Source organism: Carya illinoinensis, chromosome 6 (assembly GCF_018687715.1).
Source record: "Carya illinoinensis cultivar Pawnee chromosome 6, C.illinoinensisPawnee_v1, whole genome shotgun sequence".
Classification (NCBI taxonomy): domain Eukaryota; kingdom Viridiplantae; phylum Streptophyta; class Magnoliopsida; order Fagales; family Juglandaceae; genus Carya; species Carya illinoinensis.
In genome coordinates, this window is record NC_056757.1 from 2,133,034 (window position 1) to 2,149,074 (window position 16,041).

Genomic DNA, 16,041 nt, shown 5'->3' on the forward strand with positions numbered 1-16,041 from the left:
GGTGAGTTTTATGAGAGATATGATGAAACTGGTAGAAATCCTGAACTTTTTGTTAGATTTCTTGAGGCATGTGGTATCGAGGCTCAATACACAATGCCTAGAACTCCTGAACAGAATGGTATTGCAAAAAGAAGAAATCGTACTCTTATGGATATGGTACGGTGTATGCTTAGTCATTTCACTTTCCCTAAATTTTTGTGAGGTGAGGCTTTGAAAACTGCTGCATATGTTTTGAATCAAGTGCCAAGTAAATCATTCCTAAAACTTCATATGAGTTATGGTCAGGTAAGAGGCCTAGTTTGCATCTTTTCCGTGCTTGGGGCTATAAAGCAGAAATAAGGTCTTATAATCCTCAGCAAAAGAAACTTGATCCTAAGACCATTACTGGTTATTTTGTTGTCTATTGCGTGGGATCAATAGGCTCTAGATTCTATTGCCCTTCTAATATTACTAGAATTATTGAATCTGATCGAGCCAATTTCTTTGAGGATGTTAGTGACAGTGGGAGTTCAGCGCCACATGAAGTTGTATTTAGGGAGGAGCGTGTTGTTATACTTGTTCAGGTTACTTCCCCATCAGTAGCTGCACCACCATTTATAGAGGGATCCAGTACTATTGTCCAAGACCAGGTTGATGACACTATAACTGATGTTGATATGAGAACAAACGATATTGTTTTGAGGAGATCACAGAGAAGTCGTAGACCAACAATTTCTGATGATTATATTGTCTATTTGTAGGAGCATGAGTCTAATACTGGTATGTCTCTTGATCCAACCTCTTTTAAGGAGGCCATTGATAGTCCTCAATCTTCATATTGGATAGATGCTATGCATGATGAGATGCCATCGATGTGTCGAAACAGTGTATGGGACTTAATTGAATTACCATGTGGCTATAGGCCAATTGGTTGCGAATGGGTTTTTAAGACCAAGTATAATTATGAAGGTCAAGTAAAAAGGTATAAAGCTAGACTTGTTGCTAAGGGCTTTAGCCAAAGAGAATGTATTGATTATAAAGACACTTTCTTCCCCATTTCTACCAATAATTGTTTTCGGATTATTATGGCATTGGTGGCTCATTTTGATCTTGAGCTGCATCAAATGGATGTCATGACAACTTTTCTTAATGGACATCTATTTGAAGATGTGTACATCATGCAACCAAATGGCTTTCAAGTGGAAGGAAATGAATACATGGTATGTAAACTTAATAAGTCCATTTATGGGCTTAAGCAGGCATCGAGACAATGGTACCTGAAGTTTGATGAGATTGTTACCTCTTGCGGTTTCAAGGAGAATCTCGTTGATCAATGCATATATTTAAGGATCAGTGTGAGTAAGTATATCTTTCTTGTTCTTTATGTTGATGATATATTAGTCGCCGCAAATGATATTGAGCTTTTGTTTGAAACAAAATGTATGCTGTCATCTCATTTTGATATCAAAGATCTTGGTGAGGCCTTTTATGTTTTGGGCATCCAGATTTTTCGTGAGAGAACTAAAGGCGTTCTTGGATTGTCTTAGAAAACCTACATTGATCGAGTTCTAAGTAGGTTTAATATTCATTCTTGTTCTCCTGGGAAAGCAGTTATTGTAAAAGGTCATAAGTTTTCTAAGTCTCAATGCCCTCAGGATGATAATGAGATGACTTAAATGCAAACGGTTCCTTATTCATCAGTTGTGGGTAGTTTGATGTATGCTCAAGTATATACACAACTTGATATTGCTTATGTTGTTGGTGTACTTGGAAGATACTTGAGTGATCCTAGTTTAGCTCACTGGAAAGCTGCAAAGAAAGTACTTAGGTACTTGCAAGGCACTAAAGATCTAGTACTTACATTATCAGCAATCTGATATTCTTGATATAGTTGGATATTCTAATGCCGATTTTGCAAGTTGTTTAGATAATAGGAAATCCACTTCTGGTTATATTTTTATGATGGCAGGAAGAGCCGTTTCTTGGAAAAGTGTCAAACATACACTTACAGCTTCCTCTACAATGGAGGCAGAGTATGTAGCTTGTTATGAGGCTACATGTCAGGCTATATGGTTGCGGAATTGTATCTTGGGGCTAGGTGTTGTGAACGCCATTTCGAGGCCGAGGAAGATATTTTGTGACAATTCTGCAACAGTTGCTTTCTTTCGAAGCACTAGGAGCTCTTCTCGTTCCAAACATATTGATATTAAGTATATGTTTGTTAAAGAAAAAATAGCCGAGTCTTATATTTGTGTTAAGCATGTTTCCACAGAACACATGTTAGCTGACCCACTAACTAAAAGTTTAGCTCCAAAACTATTTCAGGAGCATATGACTCATTTGGGATTGTTAAAATCTTCTGTTGTATTTAGTTAGTTCGAATTATGTGATCATTGACAGTTTTGGTTACATTGTCTAAGCTCATATTTTGTTTTAAATATATCCATGTCAATGTATGCCTGAGTCATGCGCATTTTGGACAATGCGTACTTTATGTTTTAAGACATATTGATTAGTTTCGTGCCTGAGTCATGTGCATTTTGGACAAGGCGATTGTTTATGTAATGAAACATTATGTTTGGTCTCATGCCTGAGTCATGCGCATTTGGGACAAGACATACTTTATGTACTTAATTATTTCCATAACACACTTGCATCTCATTGGCCTGAGTTACATGATTGCAATTATTGGTCATGTGTCGTATTCCCTGTCGGTGTATTGTTCACTAGCTTGTACTTGAAGGCACATTTTGAACAAGGTTTTCGGTTTTGAGATGCTTGTTTATGTTTATGTTGTGATTAACTATAATACTATCCAAGTGGGAGATTGTTGTATTTATTTATAATGGACTAGCATTATAATTTAATCATTGAGCCTATAATGGGATGGGCCATTTATAGACACATGGAGGCCCATACTCTCACCCTAATTGAATAGAACTAGCCCATTGAGTTCTATGTATGTTCTGCTGGCCCTTTTCTCTTCTCTTTGAAAAATAAGGGGGCTTAGACATGAATTGAATACATACAGACAAAGGGGAAGGGAGTAGCATTGCTTCATAGAAAACAAATTTTCTTTTTTCTTTTACAGGAACTCTAAAACTCCATGAAAAATCCATCACAAGTGATTGGAGGTATGTTTTCTTGTTAATTTTCTTCATAGATTTGACAAGAGATCTTGGTGATCTCGGATTTATTCAAAATCAAACAATGTATAGTATCAGTCTATTAGAAACACAAGCTATTGAATTGTCAAAAGTGTCTAATTTGAGAACAAACAAGTTGTAGCTAATAATTTCAAAGGCAGTACTGGCCGAATAACCACGTATGTTAACACTAGTTGCCCCCCAAAAATTGAAAAACACTTATTGTAGTCTGGTGGCAGAACCACTGCGTAGTCGATGTCCATGTGGATAAAAATGAAACGTCTCGTTTCGAGCAAACCAGACTTATCTCCTCCTCCCCCCTCTATTTTCTCCCATCTCCTTCTCACCTTTGTTCTCCTTCCTTCGGGAACTGACTACCTTTCATTTAGAAATTAAAACTTCTACACCTGTGATAGATGAAAATCATTAATTAAAACTTTCAGTTAACTATTTCCTTAAAAAAATCTCCCCATTCATTGTTCGCTTAACTAGCATTTCTCTAGGCCGACTATTTGGAACTATTTTATAGTTCACAACTTCTTACATGAAAGGTGATAACTTTGCTTCAACCTCATGTTTCGATTATGCATACTGTTAATGTTGTGTTTCATACGCCCTTAGGCCAAGTTGCTTAGCCAAACCGGGTTTTCACTCGAGTCGGATCCTGAGGCAAGAGAGGGGTGACCCTGCAATGGCCAGGGAACCTCCTATGCCAAAGTTATTATAGAGATCAAAATGCTTTAAAGAAGAAGACAACCAGTATAATTCACAACAGACCCGGGTTCCATCTCCCTACCTTGCAGCTCTGGGCGGCCTTTATACTTGGTCCTTTAGGTCAAGTGGGCCATGCCCTATGTTCTAGGGCAAAGGGATGCCTCTCCCTGGAGTCTCCACCACCATGCTGTCATAGTTTTCTTGGTGTCAGTCATTTAACGTGGCATGTCTCTGGCAGAGTTGTCTGATGTTGTCTCTTTCCCTTTTCCCCAATCATGGTTTCCCGGTGTGTCTCTGGTAGAGTTGTCTAATGTTGTCTCTTCCCCTTTTTCCCAATCATGGTTTCCTGTATCTTTCTGCAACGTCCCATCTCAATATTGATGGCTACCTTCGACTTGTACGAGTTTGGAGCCCACCCGATTCCCATGGGTCTGAAACCTACCCCAAGCTACTTGGATTTTTTTTGGGGGGGGGGGGGGGGGGGGAGGGGGGGACATTTCCGGGCTTGGGTTGGCATTCCCACAGCTCGTGAGGCCTAGTGAAGTAATGGGCCTAGGGCAGTATTATGGGCTTTAGGCCTTGAAGAAAATACCCCCGAACAGTTACCCTACCAATTCTCATCGGGCTGGCCTGATTGGAATTTCCATAGTTACTTGCTTGTCATGGTTGTCCACTCTTCTTGTCACCGAATAGCGGCATGGGCTGGTCAATTACAGTTCCATGCGTCTAATGTCGATTCTCTATATAATACCATCAGGGTGCTGATACGTCTCATGTCGCTTCACATACCCTACAAGTTAGGCTGTCAAACACTACCCCCTTCCTGCAACTACAAGATCGTGCTTTTAAATTCACTTCCCCCTCTGTCTGCATTACTACCTTTCTTTTACCTTCTGTGCTTTCGTTATGCCCACTGCCCACCTTTTTCTGTAACCTCACCCTTCTTCGCTTTACCTAGCTTTTCTAGCCCCGATGGCTTCCCAAAATTCCACCAACCTGGCTGACCCTGTGCATCGCTCAGAGGCCGGCTCCTCAGAGCCCGGGTTCTTAGGTCGTAACTGGCATTCTAGGGCCACCCCGGTCTTTCTTCAATCTCTGAGGTCCTCTTCGGGAAGATAGTCTGTCTACCTTCCTTCCTCCTTTGGGTCATGTTGCTCATTCTGCTTAGGGTATGGTGCCTAACCCTTTGCCACGTTCTTTAAGAAAACGGGCCACTGAATCCTCTCTTGAAGAAAAGGGAAGAGGATCTTTCCAGAGCCAAGGGGAGTTCCAGACATCTCCGAATGCCTTGGCTCCTCTTCTGGATAGGGTACCTTGGCAAACCCTGATAATTGAGCCCCCTCCGGAGCTAAATATTGAGATGTCTCCTTCTTCGTCGTCCACTGCTTGGTCCCTGATTGAAGCCTTTGACCTCGATAAGGCCTCAGATCCCCTCCAAGTAGATCCCAATGATGAAGGCATCTATGATTCTGGGCACGTCCACATCACGGGTGAGAGCCTGATTACTGCCGCCTAGGCCAGGTCTAGAGAGGAAAGGCCGGTGAGGGTACAAGACTCTTTCACCTCGCTGAGCCTTAGAAGGAATGTGCAAGAGGTGCCTTTAGCTCTCACCCATCGAGCCCTGGCAAATCAGTAACCAGGGCAGTAGGTTCCTCTGGAGGTGACGATTTTGAGCATGGGGGTGAGAGTGGTCTGTTTGTGGCGGTTCCCCATGTTTTTTCACTGAACGAGGGTGCTTTGACCGAGCCTAGTGGAGGTGATCCAGTCAAGTCCCCCTGAAGGGAAGTGCGTTCTCAGAAAACTGTGAACACAGCAATTCCTCCCAATCCTCTAAACGAGTCCCTATGGGAGGATCCCGCCATAGGCTGCGAAGTGTAGCGGCTATAAGAACTTCTCTCTGAGGTACTTCTCACATTCAGAATTCCTTCTCTAGTCTCTTGGTCTTGAGTCTACTATCTAACCTCGAAGCCTTTGTAGAGAATAAGAGCACTAACCTGATGTGTTGTTGAAGATTATGTACGGCGTCTCCGATCCATAACGAAGCTAGGGAGGGAAGAGCAGGAGTACTTGGAGGCAAAGCTGGCTGTGGCTCGGGAGTGGGCTCTGAAGACCCAAGAGTCCCTAAGTAGGCTCCATGAATCACAAGATCTTCTCCAAATGGAGAATGAGGAGTTGAGGGGCCTGCAAGAGTTCCACTTACATTGGATCAAGATGCTAAAGAGGGAGCATTCCAACCTGTTGGCCATTGTGGAGGACCATAGGGTTTTGTTGGCTACGACCATGGTCCATGAGGAAGAGGCACTGGCCGACCTGGCTACCGCCCGTGAGAGGATTGTTGGTCAGAAGGTGGCTATTCGGGATCTGCACAGCGACCTATCACAAGTGCAAGAGGTGGCCACACGATCAAGTAAGCAGCTAGGAAAGGCTCTTTTTGTCCACGACGACACATGGTCTCATGGATACCTGGAAGGTTTGGACAGGATGCGTGACTACATCATCCTCAACCCTCAGCTCAGTTCAAAGGCGCTGGAGGCGCATCTGCAGGCTCTAGACTTTAGGATCCTCAAGCCTGATGTCACCACCTTTAATCATGCTAGTGAGCTAGGGCGGGAGGCGATCCTGGATGCGTTCTTACCGGAAGATGATGATGCTTACAACTTCCTCCCTGCAAGCACTTCTACAGCACAAGAGGAGGGGACTGAAGATCCTAGGTTAGCTCCGAACGAGAGCTGAACCCTGTCGAGATGGGCTCTTCTGATTTTGATCCTCCTCTGCAGCCATAGTCTTTCTTTTCATTGTCGTGTACTTTCTTGGGGCCGCATCGATAGTAAATGTCATGTGGTCCCTTTGTAAATTGTAGATAGATTAATCAATAAAGACATGTATCTTTCTTTTATGCCTGACTTTTTTCCCATGCTCTGACTTATCCTCTCACACTGTTTGGCTACCATTTACCTGTAGTTTCTTTCCAAGATGATGCTTTGAATTCTACTCTCCTATCGTTAATGTTGTACCCGCCCTTTAGCCTTCTCGAGGGGGTGAATTAATGGCTGGCATTTCTCCTATGGATTTGGAGGAATTTCTAATCGTTAGTCATTCATTGTTCATCCATCAGTTGCCCTGCCTTTATGGCGCGGATGCTATTTCCCCACACATGCCATGAAATATGTGCAGGCGGTTTCTATGAGATTCGCATCTAATTTGATGGAGCCCTTCAATATACTCTAGACCTCAAGATGTGAACCATTATATAGGCCTTCCCCCTTTGTTGCTTCCCATCAAACCTTCCTTCCTGCTTCCTCAAGCATTCCAAAATCCTACCTTCTTTCCTTCTCGCTTACACTCATACTAGTTGCTCTTAACTTCAATGGGTACCTTGGTTCAGGGTTGGCCTTGTGATGCTGAGTCTTATGATGAGTTCTTATGGAGACATGCGCCTGGCGGCCTCTTTGAGGCTCCCATAGATGCCCCTCCAAGATTTATGCTGTTCTTTATTACTGGAGGATGTCTTGGAAAGACAGCATGCCCCTAGCTTCACAGGACGGTCGTTTAGTGGGTTTCTTTGCCTCAGGACTCCTCGTGCAGTTTGTGGTTCTTCCTTACATCTTGGGCTGCCCCTGCGTCCGGGAAGAGTGGGGATTCCTTCCTTGGTCGGATTATCCAAGGAGATTTCTAGCATCCTGAGCTTGCTCAAGCCCGGTCGCCTCGTCTCTGGCCTAAGGAGAAGTAGGAGTAGGAGGATGTATCCTTCAACTCAAGCTCTTGAAGGAGTCTATAGAGCTCGGGCTCGTGGCGATGTGTCTCTTACTTTCCAACCTCGGCTATGTAATTATGGGATGGTGCCTCTCTGGGGTTTCTGTTTTAATCTTGGGAGCCACGATTCCTTTTTTGCCGATGGTACTGTACCGTACCAGGACCAACTCGGGCCTTCAAGCTGTTCTTTCTCTTTTGTATCTCTATGCATGGTTTCTCACTGTTTTATCGTATTCCCCTGGTTGTAATTGTCTTGGCAGTTGATGAATAAAATTTTCTTCTTTATGCCTTCTTGTTTAGTTGCCTTTACTTTTGATGCTTTTACTTGCGATGCCTTATATTATAAACGCCTTTCAAGGGCAGTGGTAAACCGTCCATTTGCTCATGTTGCAGTGAGTGGATGATTATCCTACAAGTACCCCGCCAGACGTAACTGAGCTTCTGCCCCTATCAACCCCTGAGGCTATGTGTAACATAATCGGCTTGCGATCTTGTACATAAGGTCCCCATCTTGCTTGAATCACACCGCATAGCTAAAGCTGTGATGGATATTCCCTCGATGTGCTATCAGGTAGACTCGGACTATTTTCAACATATGGTCGAGCGGCTCGTAAGCCAAACCTGACCAAGTTTATTGCAAACGTTAATGTGTATATATGTAAATTTAACTTGACCATCACTGACCTGTCTTGCCTACTCGGTGTGGTGGGACCTCAGGGCCTCTGTGGGCTTAACTAGTCTCCATACTATTCGCATTCCTCTGAGGGAGGAACATGTTTATTCCCTCAGAAATCTTTCCCGCGCCGAGGAGCCTTCGTTCATTCCCTTACGGTAGCTTTCCCGCACGAGGTGATTTCCTCGAGAAGGTCTGTCGTTCCCTTAGGGGAGCCTCTGTTTATTCCCTTACAGGAGCTTTTCCAAGCCCGGGAGCTTTCCCCCTTAGGAGAGGATCATTATTCCCTCAAGGGAGCTTTCCCGTGAGAGGTGGTTAGTTTGGGGAGGTTCGACATTCCCTTGTCAGAGCTTTCCCGTGCCTGAGAGCTTTCCCCTCAGCGGAGGATCCTCATCCTTTCAGGGGAGCATTCCTTCGGAGAAACTTTCCTGTGAAAGGTGGTTCCTCATAGGAGGTTCGACATTCCCTCAAGGGAGCATTCCCACGCAAGGTGGATCCTCAGGGAAGCCTTCATTCATTCCCTCAGGGGAGCTTTCTCGCATGCGGTGGTTCTCGGTGGAGGCTGGACATTCCCTTAGAGGAGCATTCCCTTGAGGGAGCTTTCCAGCGCAAGGTGGTTCCTTGGAGGAGGTTCGACATTCCATCAGGGGAGCATTCCCTTATGGGAGCTTTTCCATGCCCGGGAGCTTTTTCTACAGCGAAGGATCGTCATCCTCTCAAGGGAGCAGTCCTTCGTAGGAGCTTTCCTGCACTCATGAGCTTTCCTGCGCAAGGATATTTCCTCGGGGGAGGTTCGTCATTCCCTCATGGGAGCTTTCCCGTGCGAGTTGCATGGCCTTAGGGGAGGTTCAACATCCCCTTAGGGTTGCCTTGTTTCATTGACTAAGAATCATAGTCATTTGTAGTTTTTGCGTGTTTCCTAAAAGAGCTCCAGCATTTTCATTAATCTACCACAAGTTCATATTTACAAAGTATGCAGACAAAAATAAAATAAAAATAACAATGTGAGAAAATGAGGAGGGTCTCGACTATCCTTTCATCTTGGTATGCGCCCCTCCTTCTCCCTCCTAATCGAGATAGCTCACATCCTGATGAGAGCTTGTCATGAATTCGAGATTGGCACATGCCCTCGTGTCACCTCCCCCTTAGTGGACTTCAGCTCTTCCATATAGCATTCCCACACTGAGATCTGTTCTCCCCAGATCTCACCGATTCCCTTAACCGTAGGAAACTTTATTTTTAGGTAGTAGGTGGAGACGATGGCTCGCAGTTGGTTGAGTGTCGGGCAGCCGATGATGGCGTTGTAAGAGGAATGAGCCTTTACTACCAAAAAATCTACCATAACTGAGGCGATACAGGGTAGATTGCCTACCAAGACTGATAGGGCGATGGTCCCCACCAGCTGGACCGTTTCTCCTGAAAAGCCTTTGAGTGGCATTGGGGTTGGTTGGAGCTGAGCTGTGTCTATCCCCATGAGGATGATTGCATACCAGAACAAGATGTCTGCATAGCTGCCATTGTCTATGAGGATTCTTCTGGTTGTGAAGTTGGCAACGTGCATGGTGACCACCAGTGCGTCGTTGTGTGGATAGAATGCCCCTTCCTTTTCAGCTTCTTCAAACGAGATTACAAGAGCAGGCTCGGTTCGGGGGAGCTTCGTAGGTCGGTAGGAGGCTACTTAAACTTCTCAGTATCAGGCCTTTCTCGTGGATGAGGTTGCCCTTCCATTGATGAAGCCTCCCACGATGGTGAGAATCGCCCCTGCATGGAGAACCATCTGGTACACCTACTAAGAGAGTGGGGGCGGTTAGCGCTGTGTCTCCTCTTCTCAAGCTCTCCTGTCTCCTCTGTTGGTATTCTCGAGTGAGACTCCTCTCCCTGGAATGTCCCCTCCAAGGCTACTCTCTCCATTGGGAGGGTGGATACCGTAGTGGACGTTATCCTGTTGGAGGTGATCGGCACTCCCCAGTGTTGTGAGAAGTGGGTCGATGATGGGTGCAGTAATGACTTTCCCCCGAGGTCTATAGCTTCTCCTCTTGTAAGACAATGAATGTCGAGCGGTCGGACCTATGTTGCATGCCTCTCACAGCGGGCTCCTCCTTTCTCGACTCCCATTTTTTCTGTTTCATCTTCTCCCGGGTAGGGCCTTTGGTCAAGGCCTTTTCCTTTTTGCGTGCTCCCTCCACCTCCTTCTACCAGGGCTCTGTCAGGACATGGAGGGTATCCTTTACATTGATGAAGTTATCGGTCTGATCTATGAATTCTCGAAGAGTGGCAGGGTCCTTTTTGTTAGCTCAGCCATGAACATCGATCGGGGCTAGACACCTCTGAGCAATGCCGCCAGCGTGATCTTCTCGTCTTAGTCTTCTACGGTCATCCACTCCTTATTGAACCTGGCCAGCGTCATGTGGCCCTTGAAGGTCTTGAAGTGCTCCACTGGCTCCTGGGTCCCATCATACCCTTCCATGGGCAGGACTCGAAACTTTGGTGGTAATGGGACAACCATTACCCGCGCGCTGTACGGTAGGCACATGCTGACCCATAGTTGGTCTACTGAGGACGAGCTGCCCATCTTCCTCAATCCCTCCTCATTCTTTCCCTGAAGGTTATGCAGGTCATGCTACATGCATTTCCTTTCGTCTTGGGCATTGTCGCCCTCCTCCTCTTTTCTCGAATGGTGTTCACTGACACTAGGCTTGTCCTGGTATACCGAGTCACGAAAGGTATCCTTGAGGGCTTGGTTTTCCTCTTGAAGGTCCTTCACCTCGTTATTGAGCCTTCCAATGAGCTGCTCCATAGTGGCCAACCTTGCTTCCATACCGCTTGCCATGCCTACGTCTTGCTCTCGCCAATTGATAATGGGTCATTGCAGGCATACGAAGGACACGCTCGATCGTAAGATTAGTTGAGATCCCACAGACGGTGCCAAATTTTCACATCGTATTTCGTACACCCTTAGGTTGGGTCTCTTAGCCAAATAGGGTCTTCACTCGAGTCGGATCCTAAGGTAAGAGAGGGGTGGCCCGGGGAACTTCTAATGCCAAAGTTATTATAGAAATCAAATTGCTTTAAAGAAGAAGACAACAGTAGAGTATAATTCACAACAGACCTGGGTTCCACCTCTCTACCTTGCAGTTTTGGGCAGCCTTTATACTCGGTCCTTTAAGTCAAGTGGATCATATCTTGTGTTCTGGGGCAAAGGGATGTCTCTCCTAAGAGTCTCCACCATCATGCTACATTTAATGTGGCGTAGTTTTCTTGGTGTCGGTCATTTAATGTGGCGTAGTTTTCTTGGTGTCAGTCATTTATGCGGCATGTCTATGCCAGAGTTGACGGATGCCTTCTCTTCTCCTTTTCCCGATTCCCTGTAACAACCCATCTCAATGTTGATTATTACGTCTAACTTGCATGGGTTTGGAGCCCACCCGATTCCCACGGGTTTAGGACCTACCCAGGCTATCCAGGGGGGACCTTTCCGGGCTCGGGCTGGCATTCCCACGACTCGTGGGGCTTGGTGAAATAATGGGCCTGGGGCAGTATTATAGGCTTTAGGCCCTGATGAAAATATCCCGTAACACATACTATGTTGGAATGAATGCCTCTAGTTTGAGCTACCCATGCTCATATTACCTGTTACCCTCGTTTATTTCTAGTATCTTCATCGTTGTTTGCAATGCCTAATCCAAAAGGAGATTTTCATCATCTTTTTCGTCTAGTAAAAATTAGTCGTCTGACTAAGAGACTATAGAATCAATACAGACCCATAAATATCAGGGATTTTGGTTCAATAGAGTTGAAGGTAATATCGACTAATGATCTCAAATGCTTCAGGTTTTTCCTAAAGCTATTTCTCTACTCCATCATCTACCTTGGCTATGATGAATAGAAGAAAAAGCAAGTTCAACAATATCGCAGAAGCCTCGTTGCTGGAGAAGGTTCCAATCTTTCAAATTTCTCATTTCCTTTGTTTTACTTTTTTTTATTAATAAAAGTTGGCATGGCAGTCGTCCACATTAGCCGACTACACGTAGGTTACATAAGCCGATTGTGTAAAGAAAAATTGCAAAAACATTTTTAAAATTCAAAATGCCTCCTAAATTTTTCTCATGCCTAAAATATCTTGTATGGGTAGCAAAAACAAAAGTGAATGTTTATGATTGACAAAGTGAAAGATTCTCACAACAATAATTTAAGATAAAGTACTCAATCATATGGAATGACTCAAAAAACAAAAAAAAACAAAAAAACAAAAAGTCTTTAGTTTCCTTTCTAGGATCAACAATAATTTAAGTGAAAGAGTCTCGCAACAATAATTTAAGTGAAGCTCAATAATTTAAAACCAATGTATTTTAAATTCTTCGTGACATCATTATTGGTTTTAGATGGAAAAATGGTTGATAAGCATAAATATGAGTTGTCATTTTTAATTGATTGATATCATGTTTATGCTTAATTTTATAATTATGATTTAATTGGACAATATTTCCTCACAAAGAACTTCACGTTTGGCGCCTGGGACTTGGACATGAGGCAACTTGTTGATTGTTTGGCTTTTTACATTGATAGAGGAGAGGAAATCGGTGCTTGATTGAATTGAAGAGAGAAGTCGATGGGAGTATTTTTTTTTTTTTTTCTAGGGGCTCTACATTTGAGTGGTGTGGCGTCTTGCAGGCTCTAGGAGGTGGCTAGCTGGAAAAAGTGGAGTGTGAACGTAAGGTCTAGAGGCGGCTAGCTGGGAGCTTTTCCAGTTTGAATTTTGGGTGGGATTTAGATGATTTTTCTAAGAGGGAGTCAGTGGAGGGACTTGAGAGTAGACGTGGGGTATTGGAGAGAAGTCGGTGGAGGGAATTTATTTTGCTGAGTAGCGTTTTTCGCTCAAGTTGGAGTTGAGGGAAGTGAGCGACTGATTTTCATGGGAGTAGAGAGGGACGTGAGAGTGGAGAGTCGGTGGATGCTTTTAGTTTAAGGGAGAGTTGTCGTGCTGGGACGTTGGAGTTGAGGAAGTTGGTAGAGAGGGGATGATACCATTAGGCGGTGATTTATTGTGATTTTCCTTGCTCTAACGTGGAGGGACATGGTTGGAGTTTTATTTTTCTTGGGTTTCTTTATGTTTTTTGTTTGGCATCTGGGGGGTTGCGGCTTCTTCTTGATGAATTTCTTTTAGTTTCAATTTTTATTTTTTGCAGTTCAGCGACTGCGTGGGCTTTATTCTCTCGGCATCGACTGGTTTTCAGACTTTATTGCTTCTAAGTTATTTTCTAGTATTTCTTGTATTTTATTTTAGTTTTCTAATGAAGAATATTTATGTGATTTCTATAACACTTGTGATGAACATGATTGGCTAAATTTTTATACTAAGGTTAGAGGTGAAGTTTAATGATTTAAACATTATTTTCGGATCAATGTAAAATTTATTTTGTGAGCTTAATCGATTGAAAGATTTTATTGTTGGATATTTTGATTATCTATATATTTATCTTGATTCATTGTGATTTCCAAATACAGTGACTGCTTGAAGAATCCCTGTGATATTCAAATAGATTTGTGAATGTTTTAATCATTAATCGTTCATGCTCAATCATTAGCGACTATTTTTCTTAATCTTAAATGCAAATCTTCCAATTAAACGGAATCATTATTCTAGTTTAATTGAAGTAAATTGATCGAAAATAATATTATAAATTATTAGACGGATCCTCGAAATCTTAGTCTTTCTCAATATCAGTTCATTTTATCATTTTAGTTTTATTCAATTATTTTACAAATCATCATCTCAGTAATTTTATTTTATATTCGATTTCACGTTCATTTTAGTAATTTATTTTCATTGTTTGAATTTATTTTCTTCATCACATAAGTCAATCCCTGTGGGTTCGACCCTGTTAGATACTACAATACCTGTATACTTGCAGATAAAACTGCACTAAATTTTTGGTTCATTGATTTGAGTCAAAGTTTAGGCGCAACAAGTTTTTGGCACTGCTGCCGGGGATTGCAACGTGTGATAATTTTTTTTAGAAAATAAAATATATATATATATATATATATTAGTAATCTTTTGCTAATTTTCTTGTATTTTTTTTTGCATGTACAATTTTTTTTTTATTTTGACAGGAAATGGATCAAGTAAGATTGCTTCCATATTCATATCATTTGGTAATCTCGTTCCAAAATTTTTTATTTTACCTTCTTGCTTGTTTTGCATTTTGTTTTTAGTCTTTGAATGTGCTTGATCCTCTATGATGAATGATCTCGTGGCAATGTGATCAAACTGGTAGATTGGAGAAAAAGGAAATGGTTTTAAAAGAATTGGTTGATAAGTTGTCTGGTGATAATAAAAATTCTCATTCTAATACCGTGGCTGACAATCATAGTGTTCATGACGAACTCGAAAATGAGGAGATACAAAATAATCCACCAATGAGAACTTTGCACGAGTATTTGCAGCCAACAAGGCCAAGTACTCCATCTTGCATGATTTTTCCTACGAATATGGAGAATTTTGATTAAAAACTGGGAGTAATTCAATTACTTCCCAAGTTTCATGGCTTAGGCTCAAAAAGTCCTTATTTGCATCTGAAAGAATTTGAAGAAGTTTGTGCAACTTCACAAACCCAAACTATCAATGATGATATTGTTAGATTAAAGTTGTTTCCATTCTCTTTGAAAAAAAAAAAAAAAGCTAAAAATTGGTTGAACTCCTTGAGACCAAGATCTATTGGCACATCGTAAGAAATGCAAAGAGAATTTCTGAAAAAGTTTTTTTTTACTCACAGGACCAATACTCTTCGTAGAAATATTATGAATTTTTCTCAAAAAGAAAATGAAATATTTTTTTAGTGTTGGGAGCGTTTTAAAGAATTATTACTAACTTGCCCACATCATGGCTATGAGACTCGGCGCACCATTAGTTTTTTCTATAAAGTTTTAACATCTCAAATGCGTCAGTTTGTAGAAATAATATGTAATGGTGAATTTTTAAATAAAGATCATGATGATGCTTAAGATTATTTTGACCAATTGGCTAAAAATGTCCAATCTTATGATAACACAGATCGTTCTAATCTGTCAAATAAGCTCAAACTCAATGTCATGTCTCAAGAGGGTATGTATGTCCTTAAAGGAAATGATGATGTGAATGTTAGGATAGCAAGTTTGACAAGAAAAGTCAAGGCCATGAAACTTAGGAAGGTAAATTCAATTAAGGCCATTGAAAAAGAATAAGAGAATTGTGGCATATGTGAGATTAGTGGACACCTAACTCAGGATTGTCCAACAATCTCTGCTTTTAAATAGGTGTTGAACGAACAAGAAAATGTCATGAATTCTTATAGGAGACCATTTTCTTCCCCTTATTCGAAAACATATAATCTTGGATGGAGAAATCACCCCAACTTTAGTTGGAGAAACGAGTCAAATTCAAATCAAAATCCTCAAGGGTTATCTTCTTCTACTCTTTATGTGCCTCCATATAAGAAAACCCTTGAGGAGACATTACAAACTTTTATGCAGGGGCAAGCTAATATCAATACTCAGACAATGCAGGCCATTACTGAGATGAGAAGTCCATTAGCGACTTGACATCCGTATTGCACGCTCAAGAAAATGGTAAGTTTCCTACTCAACCTCAGCCGAATCCCAGAGGTAAATTTGAGATAAGAAATTCAAATCCTTCTTATTCAAAATTTGAACATGCCAAGTTCATCACCACTCTACACAATGAAAAAATATTTGATAAGAGTATTTCAACGAAAATTGATGAGACCAACAATTCTT

The 16,041-nt window shown here is 42.2% G+C and overlaps 1 non-coding gene across 1 annotated transcript; it reads right to left on the minus strand.

The window, feature by feature from the left end:
• Positions 1-15,051: 15,051 nt before the first annotated feature.
• LOC122314580 lies at positions 15,052-15,155 on the minus strand. Its single transcript, XR_006243800.1, has one exon. It is a non-coding gene; the product is annotated as a small nucleolar RNA R71 (small nucleolar RNA).
• Positions 15,156-16,041: the final 886 nt, after the last annotated feature.